Here is a 17,021-nt window from a genome sequence, read left to right as displayed (position 1 = left end):
AGGCCACAAATGCCCTATCCCAGTAGCTTTCAATCATGCACCTGCTGAAACCCTTAGGTTGAAGAGAAAATTTCAACCATTTGGGAAAATGGGGACATAGATCCATTCCTGGGTACATTTTATATTTATATATATTTTTTTTTATTTTTCCCTTGGACATTTCAGTAACTTGATCAGGGAGCCTCTTAATTCTTCTCCAGAAGATTCTTCTGCAGATAATTCTTCTGCAGAAAACATCACCTATCTGAGCTTGAACTATGTGTGGGCATCTCTACCCCTTCATTCATCCCCACAGTCACCATGCTGCCCAGATCCTGGGAGGCCCCTCTCTGCCTGCCCTTGTCTGAGTGCTCTGTGATGACAGCCGTCCTGTGACACACTCCCATGTACGAGATGACACCAAGTATTAGAAAGCCTGAGAATCCTGCCCAAGGTCACACAGTTAGGAAATGGCAGGGCTGGGGCTGAGTCCGGGTCACCTCTGCCAGGCCTCATCTGTACTGTCCCTTGGCAGGAGTCGTGCTTGACCCTCGTTATTTACTGTGGTAACTGCAGTTTATGCTCTAGGTCATGACAGTCCCCAATGCACAACTAAAACATGAGCTGAATCTGAATTGCTCTGCTTGCTCAAAGTAGACATTTCAGAGCCAAACACATAGAGGGTATTTTAAGCCTTGGAAATGGACGGATAAACTCTTGCAAGGAAGGTGTGATAGAGGTCCACAGTAAGGGCATGAGACAAGAAGAAGAACCAGTGTCAAAGGCAGTAGATGACAGGTACTCCAGAGAAGAAAAGAAGAGTAGAGCACCATACTGGAAGGCAAGAACTGGAAGTATGAAGGATTCTGTCTCACAGTCCAAGCTTCTATCACAAAACACCACACCTTGGGTGCTTAAAAGTTAGAAATTTGTTTCTTACCATTTTGGAGATTGGGAGTCTGAGATCAGGGTGCGTGGGTTGGGTTCTGGTGAGAGTTCTTTTCCTGATTTGCAGACACCAACTTCTTGCTGTGTCCTCATACGGTGGACAGAGATCACGAGCCCCTCTCCCCCCCAAGATCACAAGGCCATCAGGAGGTCAACATAACAATTTGGGGAGAACGCAAACATTTAGTCCATACCAGGGATTACTGGTATTATGGGAAGAGAGTAAAGGAAAAATAAAGCATCCCTGAGACATGGTAAAAGAAATAAGCGAGGAAGACAACCAGCAGGGGGCTCAGGAATGTACAAAGAAAGAGGGAAATGATACTTGGATAGAAGGCTGGGACTGGAAGCAAGGTTTACAGGAGGGGGTGAGCTGTGCTTACAGGAGGGTGCGCGTGATCGCAGTCCCGGGGGAGGCAGGGGAGAAGACTTCCACCAGGAAGGTGAGCAAGATAGGATTAAGGGTACAGAAAATGAGGCGTTAACGTCTGAAAGAGGAGAATGAAAATAAGGCCCAATTTTAGCTGTACTTAACTTTTGTTTGTTTGCTTCTCCAGGTGCCACATGGAATGCCCTGGAAGGTACACTAGGTGTCCGATCTGTTCTATTATTTTAGCTCCAAAAGGAAAATCATTAAATGGCCAACCCTTGTTCTGAGCCCTCAATGAGCTGCCTTCCCAGGTCGTCGGAAAGCAAGCTTCTATGTCACGTGACTCGCCGTGACAAGAATGGGTTGCTGCTGACGTCAGCAGGTTATCTTCCTTCTCTCGTGACAGTCAGTGTCAGAGCTATGTATGACATGACTGGCTACAAACTTCCGTTATCTCTTTATGTGATAAATAGGCATGTTGGTGCTTATTTGGCACTTCCTAGGTGTCTATGTGCTAGGTTTTGTGCCAACTGCTGGGTTCTCAATGGAGATTAGCAGACATGATCCAGCCCTTCCTGGAGCTCCCAGTGTAATGAAGGATAGAGATATTAACATGCACACACACACACATGCACATAGTTGCAATCCGTGTGAAGCCTAGTAGAGGAGAAGAATATTTTCTATGAGAAAAAAGTCAGATGGGACATAATTTAGCTAAGTTAATTGGGAAAATCTTTTAGCAAATGACATAGGACCTGAAGGATGTGTGCGAGTCATTACAGGAAGAATGGCAAGCAAGGAGGAAGACTACTTAAAGAGGCTGAGGGAAGAAAGGTGGGGGTGGGGAGGAATGGTTGGCATTTGGACGGTATTTCAAGACATGGGTGCTGACAACATCTATGAAGAAAATGTAAGTTAGAGCTCAGGATGGGGCTCCAAGGAATGTGTCATTTACAGGTCAGACATCTGTGGAAGAGCCAGAAAAAAATACTGAGAAGCGGAGGCTGAGAAGTAGTAGGGAATCAGGAGAGCAAGTATTATGGAGCCAATAAGGGAGAATGTTCAAGGAAGGGCTCCTCAAGGGCATTGAACACTACACACAGATCTGATAAAATGAGGAGTGAAAAGCCCATGGGATTAGAAATGTGGCCATCCTGTGGGTCTTAGCAAGAACAGTCTTAGAGGAATGGCCAAAACTGAAACCACTTGGCACCAGGTTAGAAAGTGAATGAGAGATATACCCTATTCTTAGATAGGAAGACCTGGTGCATTGGGGTGAGAGTTTTGTTTTTTTTTTTAAGATTTTATTTATTTATTTGACAGACAGAGATCACAAGTGGGCAGAGAAGCAGGCAGAGAGAGAGAAGGAAGCAAGTTCCCTGCTGAGCAGAGAGCCCGATGAGGGGCTCGATCCCAGGACCCTGGGATCATGACCTGAGCCGAAGGCAGAGGCTTTAACTCACTGAGCCACCCAGGCGCCCCTGGGGTGAGAGTTCTTATGAGTCAACCGCCAGATGCTATTGAAATCCCAAAATTTCAACATGACTTCTTATGGAACTTGATGAATTCTGTTAAATAGAAGGTCTATAACCAAGGCTAGTAGAAGAGAGAAGAAGGGGGGGTAGATTATCTAGTAGAAATCAAAGTTTTGAATTAATAGTGATATAAGTATATGGTATTCACATGTGGGATAGGCACCATGGAACTGGAGAGCCTAAAAATGGACCAAGAAGTATGCAGGAACTTGTACAAAACACAGGCAGCCCTAAAAAGCAGCTAGAGTTCTCTTGTGGGAAGATGGGAAAGGTGAGGATATGAGGGTGAGGAGGAGGGATGAACCCACCAAAAGTATGGAATATCGGGATGGGAGATTTTGGATGGTCAAGATATTGTGCTAAAGGTGAGGAAATGATGGATTTGAGACCTCATAAGGAAGTAGGCAAGCACCTGGACCTAGCATGGTGTTCCTGGAGGCTGCCCAAGACGGCATAGCCCCAACCCATAATCTACCAACTACCATCTCCATCACAATTGGCCTCACCATTCTGATTACCGGTCAAATAAGCTTGATGGGAGATAGTAAGTGGAGACTTCAGACCTTTTCCATGTCTCTTGATAGGACGTACTGAGGTAGGTCGAGGGTGTTTTTCTGTTACTGTTGCCATTTTCCATCTTAGATTCAGACAACTGTCTAGAAAATGATTGCCATTGCAATCATTTTGACAGAGAGAGCCTTGACCTGGCACCATCGGCTCACATTCAGATCTCCTTCAGAATTTTCTCTTGGCTAGTGGGTACCATGACTCATTGCAGCTAATAGGACTCTCGACGCAGTATGCTGGTGACTTATGGGCTTTCCATGAGCAGTGTCCTCAAGGGCATGTTCCTTGAGGAATGTATGTCTTGGGAACATGGCTGGTTTCAGTTTTCGCTTGCTTCTCAGCTGTGATTGTTGAAGAAGTTTACTGATGATAATGTTCTGTTTCCAAATTTTGCATTTGCTGTTTGACATGATAAAGCATTTCCCTTTCTTTCTTTTTTTTTCTTCTTTCCTTTCTTTCCTAGTTATACTATACAGATTATTCTTTTTAATTATTACATTTGTTCCACGTATTGCTACTTACGTGAGGAAAGAAAATTTAAACACTTTTTTCCAATGGGTGGGTATGTGTGTTTTGACATTATCAAAGGTCCTTTTTATATTAGGCAGTATTAGTTGATTTAAGAGTAAAATTCAGGAGACAGTAACAGTGTTCTTATTCAGTTTCAAGAGTCCAGGCTAATGCAAGCACCATGCAGGGATGAAGTACAATGTCCTGGAGAGGTGTTAAATCGGATCATTTGAAATTTGGAATACACCGGTACATATGATATTTCAGGAGACAAGATTACTGAGAAGAGTGTGGAAGAGAAGAGAAAGGAGCTCAAGATGAAAAAAAAAAGAGAAGAGAAAGGAGCTCAAGATGAAAAAAAAAAAGAGTTCCTAGCCCAAGGGGTGTGGACTGAGCTAAAATGACCAATCTGAGAATCATCAGTATAGAGAGACTTGAAACCTGGAGATGAATGGACATATTTGGTATATCAATTAGCTTAAGTTCGATACAGTAACAAATACCCCCCACATCTCAGAGGCTGCACCCACAGAGGTTTCTCTTCATAGGTCTGCTGGGAGCTTGCTTCGTATCACTCTCACACAGGCTGACAGAGCAGCTGCCCTCTGGAGTGTCACCAGGCTCGGTGGCAGGGGGAAGTGAAGGACTGCAGAGTCGAGGCCCAGCAATTCTATGTACTGACTCAGAATTACGCACGTCACCTCACCTCATGTTTCATTGGCCAAGAAGGTTTATTTATTTAAGTATATTTATATGTATGTATATATAAATTAAAAGTATATTTATATATATTATGTATATATACATATATGTATATATTATGTATTATGTATATATAAATAAAAATTTTGTATATGTAATATATACAAATTAAATATATATATGAACATATATATATCTCTTCCATGTATAGCCTCAGGGAAGCCAAGAAGTACAATTTTTCTGAGTGCCCAGAAGCAGAAGAAACTCAGATATTAGTGAACAGTTTTATTTTTTTATTTTTTTTTTAAGATTTTATTTATTTATATGGCAGACAGAGATCACAAGCACGCAGAGAGGCAGCAGAGAGAGGAGGAAGCAGGCTCCCCACTGAGCAGAAAGCCTGATGCAGGCTGGATCCCAGGACACTGGGATTGTGACCTGGGCTGAAGGCAGAGGCTTTAACCCACTGAGCCACCCAGGCGCCCTAGTGAACAGTTTAATGTCCACCACAGCCCACCCTTCTGGTCACCAAGTATTTGATTTGGCCTTTTCACACAAAGAGCAAATGTAATTGCTCCCCACAAGAGACAACTCTAAAGTCTCATCAGCCTCAAACTCAAGGATTTCTGGTTTTGATTTTTGCATTTGCGTAATTAATGTCATTAATTAATGTAAGATAAATGTAATTTTTCAACATTTGCCTACAGTAATCTGTATGATGTTCATCCAGTAGTTGCTCTGTAAGATCCAAATACGGCTTCTCTTACTCTGAAGACCTATGGACTAGCAGACAAATCAGCTGGCACCCTGCAATCCCTGCACACACACACAACCATGCAACTGCACGTACTACACCCACACAACCATACGTACCACACTAAACACACACACACACACACACACACACACACCCCTCCCCACACCCCTCACACATAGCAGTGGAATAGAACAGTATAACCACAGTGGGCACTCCTAAAATAGGGGAAAGGTGGCAGTCACTGGCCATAGAAATTCTAGAATTCCACTGGGCAGAGGCTGTAAGGGCTCCTTCCCCTTGACCTGGTCCCAGTGCTTCCCAGCAGGGACTACACCATCTATTTTTCTCCTGGTCTCAGCTTCTCCCATTTTGGAGAAGAGAGCATTGAATACTGTGGCCTCCTTGGGGCTGACAGCTATGTGTGGGTCAGTCTTAGAAGAACCATAATCCAGAGAACGTTCCTTCAGGGAAAGTCAGTCACTCTGTTCCCTTTGGTCTCAGGACCAAGGATGGCCGATGCCTTCGTCCGGGCCTTTGTCTTATGACTTATGTCTTATGTACATCTCAGGTGTTCACAGGTTAATGAGTTCCCATTCTGTGAGCAACAGAAACTGAATCTCAGTTCCTTGAAGCCCTCACCTGCCCCACCAAAGCACCTACCACCCACTCCTTATGTAGGATTGCATTAAAGGCAGATTTAGTGTATGATAAATGTGGTGTTTATCAGTGATCAAAAGGTAGACCATGTAACTAGACCATGAAGTAACACTTGTTATCCATATGGAAGCAATTCACTACCTAAACCTCTTATACATACAAATGTTCATTCCAGATGTATTCAGGTATGAACATTTGCAGGGGAAACACTCCAAGAACTATTAAAAAGAAGGATCAGAGACTAGCCTTTATTTGGGGGGTAGGGCTTTCTAAGCAAGCCACAAAACTTAAAAAATAGAGAAGAGAAATAATGCAGGTTTTATTTAATTCTCTACTTTCATGGGTGAACGTGATCATACAAAGAGGAAATGTAAGCAACCAATGATGAGAAATTAATTAAAAATATTATATCCATGGGGCGCCTGGGTGGCTCAGTGGGTTAAGCTGCTGCCTTCGGCTCAGGTCATGATCTCAGGGTCCTGGGATCGAGTCCCGCGTCGGGCTCTCTGCTCAGCGGAGAGCCTGCTTCCCTTCCTCTCTCTCTGCCTGCCTCTCTTGTGATTTCTCTCTGTCAAATAAATAAAATCTTTAAAAAATATATATATATATATTATATCCAGGGGTGCCTGGGTGGCTCAGTCGTTCAGTGTCTGCCTTTGGCTCTGGTCATGATCCCGGGATCCTGGGATCAAGCCCCGCATCAGGCTCCCTGCTCAGCAGGAAGCCTACTTCTCCCTCTCCCACTCCCCCTGCTTGTGTTCCCTCTCTCGAAGTTTCTCTCTGTCAAATAAATAAATAAAATCTTTTTAAAAAATTATATCCATAATACACAAAGAGTACCTCAAATCAATAAGAAAAATAAACAAGTAAAATTAATCAGAAGGTATACACAGGCAGTTCACAGAAGAAATAAAAATGGCCTGAGGGCAAGTGAAAAGTTTATCAATCCATGAATAATCAGAAAAATGCAAATTAAAAAAATAAGCTCGGAGATACCACATTTTGTTCACCTAGTTGGCAAATATCTAAAAGACTGAAGATGCCCGGTCTTGGCGAGGGTGTGGGAGGCAGACACTCACATGGTTCGTGGGTGGTGGTATATAAGTTGGCATATGATTTTCTTTTTAATTTTAGTGAAATTTATCTTCTCTGGTTTTTTTGAGATACAATTGACATATAACATTGGAGAAGGCGTACAACATAAGCATTTGCTCTATGTATGTGTTGTGAAATGATGACCACAGTACATTTAATGAACACCCATCTCCTCACAGTTGAACATTCTTTTTCCATGTGATTCACGAAGGACCTTGTGCTAGAGTCTAATTTAACATCTAATTCCATTTTGTTTAAAGACTTTATTTATTTGTCAGAGAGAGAGCACACAAGCAGGGGGAGCAGCAGGCAGAGGGAGAAGCAGGCTCCCTGCTCCGCTGAGCCTGGAGCCCATAGCGGAACTCGATCCCAGGAACCTGAAATCATGACTTGAGCTGAAGGCAGATGCTTCACCAACTGAGCCACCCAGGCATCGCCAACACCTAATTCCATTTTAGCAACCACTTCCACTTTCAGGAATCTTTCCTACAGCCATTTCTGCCTATGCAGGCCAAGGTACCTGGACAAAGGTCCCCATTTCACTCTTGTTTTATAATAAGACAAAGCCTAAGGCAAGGGAGCAGCTCAATGAACCCCGGTACATCTACCCAGTGGAAAGTTCTGTGGCCCGTGGGGGGAAATGAATGAGCTCTGTCTGCTGGGATGGGAAACCAGCCATAGTTATGAGAAACAAGCCACCCAAGACTATACAAGAGGATCTTAATTCTATCCTTGATATGTTAATTATATACTTGTAAAGGAAAGGTCCAGAAGGATGTAGGACCAGCATTTCTTTCAGTAAGGCTCGTTCCTTAGCTGAAATTCCCTGTCCCCCCAACCCCGCTAACCCCTGCCACAATGTCAAGCAAGTGAGGGGTGGAATGTAGATTCCAGCGGTGGTCCGTTGTGTCCTGAGTAACACTAGTACTACCATCAAAGATAAATTGTAATGTGTGTGTGTGATTTAGGTGATTTAAAAAAAAAAAAACAAAACACAACCACAGGCGCCTGGGTGCTCAGTCGTTAAGTGTCTGCTTAAGGCTCAGGTCATGATCCCAGGGTCCTGGGATTGAGGCCCACATCGGACTTCCTGCTCAGCAGGAAGTCGGCTTCTCCTTCTCCCTCTCCTACTCCCTCTGCTTATGTTCCCTCTCTCGCTGTGTCTCTCTGTCAAAAGAATAAATAAAATCTTAAAAAAAAAAACCAAACAAGGAATAACTAGGAAAAAATTCTGAGAAGATTGCAATACTCTGTAGCAAAGTTGAACTCTGGTCTCCTGCTGCCTGGGTGGCGGCAACTTGCAGGCCTCGTTCTGTCATGGCGCTCTAGGGCCTTGGCTCCAGCGACCACGCCTCACCACATGGCTGTGCATTCAAGCTGCATGTGCGTTCAGAAGCATGTTTGCACACCTGCGTTTCCAGCCAGGGGAGCTACGGAGCCAGCTAGTGGGCGTCCCTGAGGAGCTGCCCGCTTTCTGAGCACTCTGTGAGCTTCTACCAAGCAGCTCTGTGCCATGTGTAATGTACACACCCCTGGCAGCCCGGGTGTCTCCAGCAGGGAGTTGTGTCAGCCTCAGAGACCTCACAGCAGTTCCAGGGTGGCTGAGGCGAGAAGGGACAGTGTGCTCTGCGGACCATCCTCCTCCTACCAACCAGACCCCTATGCCCATAGCCGCCCCCAGTTCCTGCCATGGGTTCTGGATGAACTGCTTTCTTCCCTTCCTTTGCCGACTTCAGAGAGATCCCAGAGCCTTGTGTTCCCCATAGTATGTGTGGGCTGAATGCCCAGAATCCATGCAAGCAACGGAGGATGAGCTTTTACCACAGGCTGAGGCCAGCCATTGAGCTCCGACAACTGTTAGCACACCCAGGTCCTGTCTCCTCTTCAACTATGTATTCACTCACTCCGTCAACAGACTTTTATTGAGCACAGACTTCAAGTCGCACAGGGAAAGGTGGTGACAAATACACCGGCCATGACCTCAGGGAACCCCGGGTTCGAGGTGGAGGTCAATGTGCAGAACATCTGCCTTGACTTCTGTATCACGGGCACGCCAGGCACAGCAGCTGTGGCTCGGTCTCTGTGTGGGGAGCCACGTGATCTTTTCTGTGTCCTTCACTAACGTCATATGAAGTGTTAACTTCATGGGCAGAAAGAGGAAACCAAGCAATATTGCCATTGATTTAGAAATCATTAGCCTTATTTTGTGTTCGATGAAATTCTTAAGGAATTTCACAGAGAATGCCAGAGAAAATGAGTAGTAAGGATTTTTGACTTGATTTTCAATTTTTGTTCTTGAAAAATGCTTTCAGAGGCTCACTGTGGTCCAACGATTGTGCCCTAAGGGAAGAGAGCACAAAAGGTGTATTGATGTAGAAAAGAATGGGAACATGAAAATAGAAGAAATTACCTGAGGCCACTTATTTTGACTCTGCAGGACACAAGTGGTTGCCCAGAGGCCCAGAGCTCTTACACAATGTGCATTTGAAGCAACATCGACTTTGACTTCATTTAAACCTAATGATACTGTTCTCGTACCTTCTCCCCCGTCCCACCTTGTACAGCCAGTTGCTGTCTAATGCTGTACTCTCACACCCTGATTATCCCAAGATAATACACGCTGATTACATAGAAATAGCCACTTTATTGGCTAGGACACAGAAGGACATTACTGAAACAGTCTGTAACGTGTGGGCGAATCCTGCAACACCTGTCTCATGGTGTCTTGTGAATGGCTGTAAACTCCCCCACGATTCTTTCTCTGTTCTTAAGAATATCTTAATTATTCATTATTAATATTAACACATATATTGTCCTTAAGCCTTTACAAGGATCAGCAACACTTCTTACTCTCTGTATGCAAGTATTTAAGCTTAAAAGCAAAAACAAACAAACAAAAAACAGGACATATGGGTCTGATTGTCTCTAACTTGATGTTGGTGGATTCCCTTTGCTTAGAGATGGGCGGTACTGTGACAGTTTTTCAACCTGGTTTAATAGGTCAAGAGCAGCCCAAGTCCACCTGTTTTTCCTTTTAAATGGAAACATGCCATAAATTTCCAAAGAACTCTGCACTAGACACCCTGAAAACTGTTCCTTTAACTAGAAAAGGGAAGTAAGAAGTTAAAACATCCTTTCAGATGGAGAACTCATTGCATTTCCATTTAATTTTCTAAGTATGTATTGTGTTCCTATTTGGGGCCAGGTACAATGTATTAGTGAGCAAATAGAACTCCATATCCTCATGGAGATTATGTTTTAATGGGGGAAATGGATGAAAAAATAGATGTGTGTGGCTTATAGATTGTGAGTGATCAGTGCTGAAGGGAACAAGTAAAACAGAGAACAGAGATTTGAAGCCATGAAGACCCACAGGGGCAATTGAGCGTTTAGACAAGGGGGTCTGGGGAGGCCTCACCCAGAGGTGATTGTGAGGAGGATCTGAAGGAGGAGAGGACAGAGCCAGGGTCAGGAGAAGGATGTCTGTCCCAAGAAGAAGAAACATCCAGGAAGAGTATGGCTAGTAGGGAGAGAAGTGGGTGAAGCAGATAGGATCAGAGTAGAACCAAGCATCACATCATCAGAAGGGGGTTATGGAGACTTATAGGACTTTGGCTTTTCCCTCTAAGTAAGATGGGACACCATTGGAGGGTCCTGGGCAGGGGGCCTTGCTAACCCTAACCCAGCATAGGGTTAGCAAGATCCCTGTGGCTGCTGTTTTGAAACTAGATGTCAGCCTTTCTGGGCAGGGAGACTAGTGAGGAGACAGTTGCAATAAATAATCCAGGTGAGAAAAGGATAGCTTGGATGAGAATGGGGACAGGGGAATCAGTGAGCAGCAGGTAGGTCAGCGTTCAAATTGTATTTAGAACCCAGCAGGACTTGCCCATGGGCCAGATGTGGAGTGGGAAAGATACCATTCACATTGACTCCTACAGTGTTTGGCCACGAGAAAGGGAAGCCTGGGGTTTCACTGAACAGAGACAGCAGGGTTGCCCTGGAATCTGGAATGTTCCAGAAAGGTTGATTTGGAAAGAAATCTCGAACTCTCTGAAGCTGAGTATGGGATGTGTTTCTTTGAGATGTATGTTACACATCCAAGTTATTGAGAAGGGAATATCTTGAGACCAAAACTGAAGAAGGAATTTAAAACATGATGCTCCAAGTCTCAGCATATGAAGTAAGAATGCAAATCGTAGTGAGAGACTAATCTGGCTCTCTCTGTAACTTCCAACAACAGGGAAAAAATTAGGAAGGATACGGAAGATCTCAACAACATAACTTACAAGACTTGATCAAATATATAGAACCCTGTAGAATTATAAATTATGTAGAATAAGAGGGTTCCCACTGTTGTTTTGTGTTTTCCCTGTTCACTTGTTCAGCACACATTTACTGAGCACCTCCTATGAACCAGATAGGTTCTTTACAGGGGTAGAAAAGAAATTTAAGTCACAAACCCCACTGCTTAAGCCTAAATAAGTGGGCAGGGATGGGATGGAAGAGAAGCATGAGGGTATTGAGGTCATGGCAAGATTTGAGAAGGGAAGGTAAGAGAAGTTGGGGAAACTTACTAAACTGGCTCTTTAATGAAGAGCAATACAGATTATCCAGCAAAGAAGTAGGGGGTGCCATGAGAAGAGAGTCAGAGAAGCATGGTGTGTTTACAGAACTAGAACTTCAGGAAAAAACACACCGCCAAAAAACGATGGGGGAAATTCAGGTGGACCCGGGGACAGTTAGAGCCTCAAACTAATCATAATAGCAACAGGTTATTAGTTATTAAGTAGATAATGACTCCTGGTGAAGAAAAATGCATATGTCTGCACTAATGCAAATAAAGGAGTAAATAAATAAATTGGAAGGGGGTAAAGAAAAGCTTCCTCTTATCGTGGAATACCAGCTAGTAAGTGTAGAAGAAAGGAAGGAACTAGAAAACCATTTGACAACCACCAAAGTTTTAACTGTTATAGACAAGAATATATTGGGTGCTAAGCCAGTGGAGGCAAATTCAATGAGATGTAGAATATTTACACAAAAGGTCTCCATGCAAGGTAATATTAATTACAAATGAAGACATAGTAACATTATAGTGGAGGAACCAGACAGATACCTGTTAGGGAGAGATCAAAACCAGCATCATCAGGGATGAGCCAACTAGAGCCCAGGAGGCATCCTGTGTCTCCTGGTGCTTGGGACTGGGGACAGACCCATCAGTTCTGTCATCTTCCTGCTAGAAATGTACAATGACTAAGCATGAGACATCACAAGACAGACCCAAATGGAGGGACATTCCATACCTAAGTAGGATGTCAAGGTCATGAAATGAAAGACTGAGAAGCTGTTTCAGATTTTAAAAAACTAGATTAGACACATAAGCATGAAATACAATGTGGGATCCTGGACCAGAAAACAAATGTTTTGCAACAAATGACATTTTTGGGACAACAGGTAAAACTTGAATAGGATATTTAGGTTAGACTCATACATAGAATAATAAAGTCAATGTAAAATTTTAACATTTGGGGTGTCTACTTGTGTATAGGTAAACGGGAATTCCTTGTCCTGTTTCTGCAACTTTTCTGTATGTCTGGAATTATTTCAAAATTTTAAAAATTCAAAGTAGAGTAGACAATATTAAAGCAAAGAAGGCCATTTACACTGCATTATAGTGGTGTATATGTAAATTATTCTGCCATCTTCATGGTTCATGTGAAATGGTGTGGGCCCCTGAGTGGCTTTCAGAGGGAAGTAACCTGTTCAGATTTCTCTGTGTCCATATGCACTGATTTTACGAAGTTCCTCACGGAGTTGGTGCCTGGGTGGGTCAGTCAGTTGAGGGTCTGTTTTCAGCAAAGGTCATGATCCCAGGATCCTGGGATTGAGCCCTGCATCAGGCTCTCTGCTCAGTGGAGAGTCTGCTTCTCCATCTCCCACTAACTTTCTCTATAGCTCGTGCTTTCTCTCTCTCACTCACTCTCAAATATATAAATAAAATAATAATCTTTAAAAACAAAACAAAGTACATCACAGGGAACATGCCATTTGGTTGTCTTCATTTTTTAGATAACTTTTAATATCTGAAAAATGTTCCACCGAAGTCAATAGATCAGATGTCCTAACAGTATTCCTCGGTGCTGGGTCCTCACCTTGTATCCAGCGTGTCCTCACGATGCAGTGCCAAGGTCTTTGAGCACCGTCTGAGAGCACATCCTTTCTCTCCCGCGGGATGTTCTCATGGCGCTCTTGCTGTCCAAGATGAACACTTCACTGGTCTCTGTTCCTTTCTGCCCTGTTTCTTCCTGTGAGCGCGGTGCCCATTCGCACTTGGTGCACAATTCTTTAGTCTGTTTTTTTGTCAGGACATCTCAGCAGTGTAATATTTTAGACCACAGGATAAAGGTGTTAAACTGCATTATTGAAGTAATTAAGCAATATTTTTTTTAAGATTTATTTATTTGAGAGGGAGAGGCAGAGAGAGCGCAGGGAGAGGGGCAGAAGGAGAGGGAGACAAGCAAACTCCCCACTGAGCAGGGAGCCCTGTTGCAGGGCTCAATCCCAGAACCCTGAGATCATGATCTGAGCTAAAATTAAGAGTCGACATTTAACCGACAGCGCCACCCAGGTACCCATAATTACACAATATTTTTTAAAAAATCAGTAGGTCAGTATAGTTACCAGTAAAACTTTTTAAATGCTTTTCCTCTGGTCATTTCTTGGGTTTCTGACCCCCCCCCCAATGATTGATTTCATTTTCATAATATTTTTTACATTTATATAACTTCATCGCAAACCAGTAGGAACTGCAGTGATCTGTGTCTCACTCCACCACTGAAATGTGGGCAGTGTGCATATCTTAGTGTACCCTCAGCAACCTGCTGAGCCAGGAAGAACTCAGGGCAATTTTGTTGCAATGGCATTGTACTCTTCAAGAAAGTCTCACTTTGGAGTTTAGGAGGCAATGCTCTGGTGTGAAGCAGAGGAATATATTTAGTTAGTTGCCTTTATAATTTTCCTTAACTTCTTCAGCATACTTTTACTGAGTAGCTATGACCTTGAACTGTGCTATGTGCTAGTGCTAGGTCCCAGGGAGACAAAACAGGCAAATTCCGAGAATTTAAATTCTCCAGAGGGCACACACACAGGCTAAATGGACAGATGAATGGATGGCTGGGTAATGTTATTACAGATGATGGTAGTTCTCCAGAAGTTGTAATTGGTGTGGTAATAAAATAAAGGGGAGGGCAGTTTAGATGGGAGTAAAGAAGGCTTCTCAGCAGTGGTGAAATTGATGAGGATGCTTGGAATGAAAGGAAGAGGTTGGGGAACACTGTGGAGGCTCTTCCTGAAAAGTCAGCCATAAGTGCAGGAAAGGAAGTACCTAGCATGTGTAGGGTACAGACCCAAAGTGTTGACCCAGGATAGCCCTGGTGCCCGGTCAGCCCAGAGAGGTGGACGCAAGAGGCAAGGTGGTGCAGGACAGAGAGACAAAAAGACATTAAAGGCTGAGCAACTGTCTGGATTTTATTCCAGTGCAGTGGGAAACTATTGGTGGGTTTCAAGCAGGGAATGATGTGATACAACATGTATCTTTTAAAGATCTGTCTGGCTGTGGGGAGAAGGGCTTGGAGGAAGGTGCAGACTCGTTTGCTGATGTGGATAAAAGTGTTCAGACTGAATGAAATGATCAATAGCGTGCTAGCAAATGTCCAGCTACGTGCCAGGAAGGCTGTTTATCAAAAACGTGTGTAGAAGTTGGATTGGAGAAGTCCTTCATGAGCATATTTATTAGGTTTCCATAAGGGCTCTTTTATGGTCCACAGATTTTTATTGCCCATCTTTTTTGTTGAAGTATAATGTACCTACAGAAGAACGCACGTCAAAATGTACAGCCTCGTGAGTTATAGAAGTGCAAATATCCCTTTGTAATCACCACTCAGACCACAAAATAGCTCATTAGCTTCGTCCATTTTGCCCCCTTGTGCTTTTCCCCATCACCCTTTTTTAACGCGGTCCACTCCAGCCACTGTTGTGACTTCTAGTTTGTAAGTTATTTGTAAACTTCATGTGATGAGTGAGGTAGTGTGTTGTATGTAACATGAGGTCATTCATTCATATTATGCTACTTACATATACTCTGTCTATGTGGGCATATATAGCAATCCATCCATTTTACCACTGGTATTCATTTGGGTTGCTTCTAGTTCTTTACCCTGTGAGTAATGCTGCTACAAAAATGATTTTCAAATGCTTTATAGCAATCCATCCATTTTACCACTGGTATTCATTTGGGTTGCTTCTAGTTCTTTACCCTGTGAGTAATGCTGCTACAAAAATGATTTTCAAATGCTTTGGTGTCCCTGTGTACACGTTGTGGTTGAGTATATATTGAGTACTGAAATTGCTGGTCATAAGGGTGTATGTGTGATCAGTTTGGGTAGATCCTGCCAAGTAATCTTCCAAAAGTATTGAACCAGTTACACTCTCACTAGCCCTGGAGGAAGGGTCCAATTGCTTCACATCTTCACCAACACTTGTTTTTTGTTTGTTTGTTTCCTTGTTTGTTCCAGTAGTTTTAAATCTGGCAGGTATCTAGTTTTGATTTTAATTTAATTTGGGTGGTAACTGTTGAGGCTGAGCAAAGTTTCATTGATTCTTAGCTGTCCAGATGTCCTCTTATGAAATGTTCAGGTATCTCCATTTTTCTTTTTTTTTTAAGATTTTATTTACTTATTTGACAGAGATCACAAGTAGGCAGAGAGGCAGGCAGAGAGAGAAAGGAGGATGCAGGCTCCCTGCTGAGCGGAGAGCCCGATGCAGGGCTCGATCCCAGGACCCCGGGATCATGACCTGAGCCAAAGGGAGAGGCTTTAATCCACTGAGCCACCCAGGCACCCCTCTTTCCATTTTTCTATTGGATTAACTATTTCTTTTTGTTGTTGTTGTTGTTGTTTTGGGGGGGGTTGTTTGTTTTTTTGTTTTTGTTTTGTTTTGGTTTTTTTTCTTTAATTTATTTGTTTTTTCAGCGTAACAGTATTCACTGTTTTTGCACAACACCCAGTGCTCCATGCAATACGATCCCTCCCTATTACCCACCACCTGTTCCCCCAAACTCCCACCCCCGACCCTTCAAAACCCTCAGGTTGTTTTTCAGAGTCCATAGTCTCTTATGGTTCGCCTCCCCTCCAATTTTTTTTTTTTATAAACATATAATGTATTTTTATCCCCAGGGGTACAGGTCTGTGAATCGCCAGGTTTACACACTTCACAGCACTCACCATAGCACATATCCTCCCCAATGTCCATAACCCCCTCCCCCTCTCCCAACCCCACCTCCCCCCAGCAACCCCCAGTTTGTTTTGTGAGATTAAGAGTCATTTATTGTTTGTCTCCCTCCCAATCCCATCTTGTTTCATTTATTCTTCTCCTGTCCCCCTAACCCCCCATGTTGCATCTCCATGTCCTCATATCAGGGAGATCATATGATAGTTGTCTTTCTCCAATTGACTTATTTCACTAAGCATGATACGCTCTAGTTCCATCCATGTCGACGCAAATGGCAAGATTTCATTTCTTTTGATGGCTGCATAGTATTCCATTGTGTATATATACCACCTCTTCTTTATCCATTCATCTGTTGATGGACATCTAGGTTCTTTCCATAGTTTGGCTATTGTAGACATTGCTGCTATAAACATTCGTGTACACGTGCCCCTTCGGATCACTGCGTTTGTATCTTTAGGGTAAATACCCAGTAGTGCAATTGCTGGGTCATAGGGTAGTTCTATTTTCAACATTTTGAGGAACGTCCATGCTGTTTTCCAGAGTGGTTGCACCAGCTTGCATTCCCACCAACAGTGTAGGAGGGTTCCCCTTTCTCCACATCCTCGCCAACACCTGT

The 17,021-nt window shown here is 43.4% G+C and overlaps 1 protein-coding gene across 1 annotated transcript in view; it reads left to right on the top strand.

Annotated features, from left to right (window-relative positions):
- OTUD7A (OTU deubiquitinase 7A) overlaps positions 1-17,021 on the top strand; it is a 387,396-nt gene that overhangs the window by 143,910 nt on the left and 226,465 nt on the right. The gene's annotated exons all lie outside the window — the stretch shown is intronic.

Source organism: Meles meles, chromosome 6 (genome assembly GCF_922984935.1).
Source record: "Meles meles chromosome 6, mMelMel3.1 paternal haplotype, whole genome shotgun sequence".
NCBI lineage: Eukaryota > Metazoa > Chordata > Mammalia > Carnivora > Mustelidae > Meles > Meles meles.
Note: the sequence above shows the minus strand (reverse complement) of the source record. Positions and strands in the feature narration are given on the sequence as shown.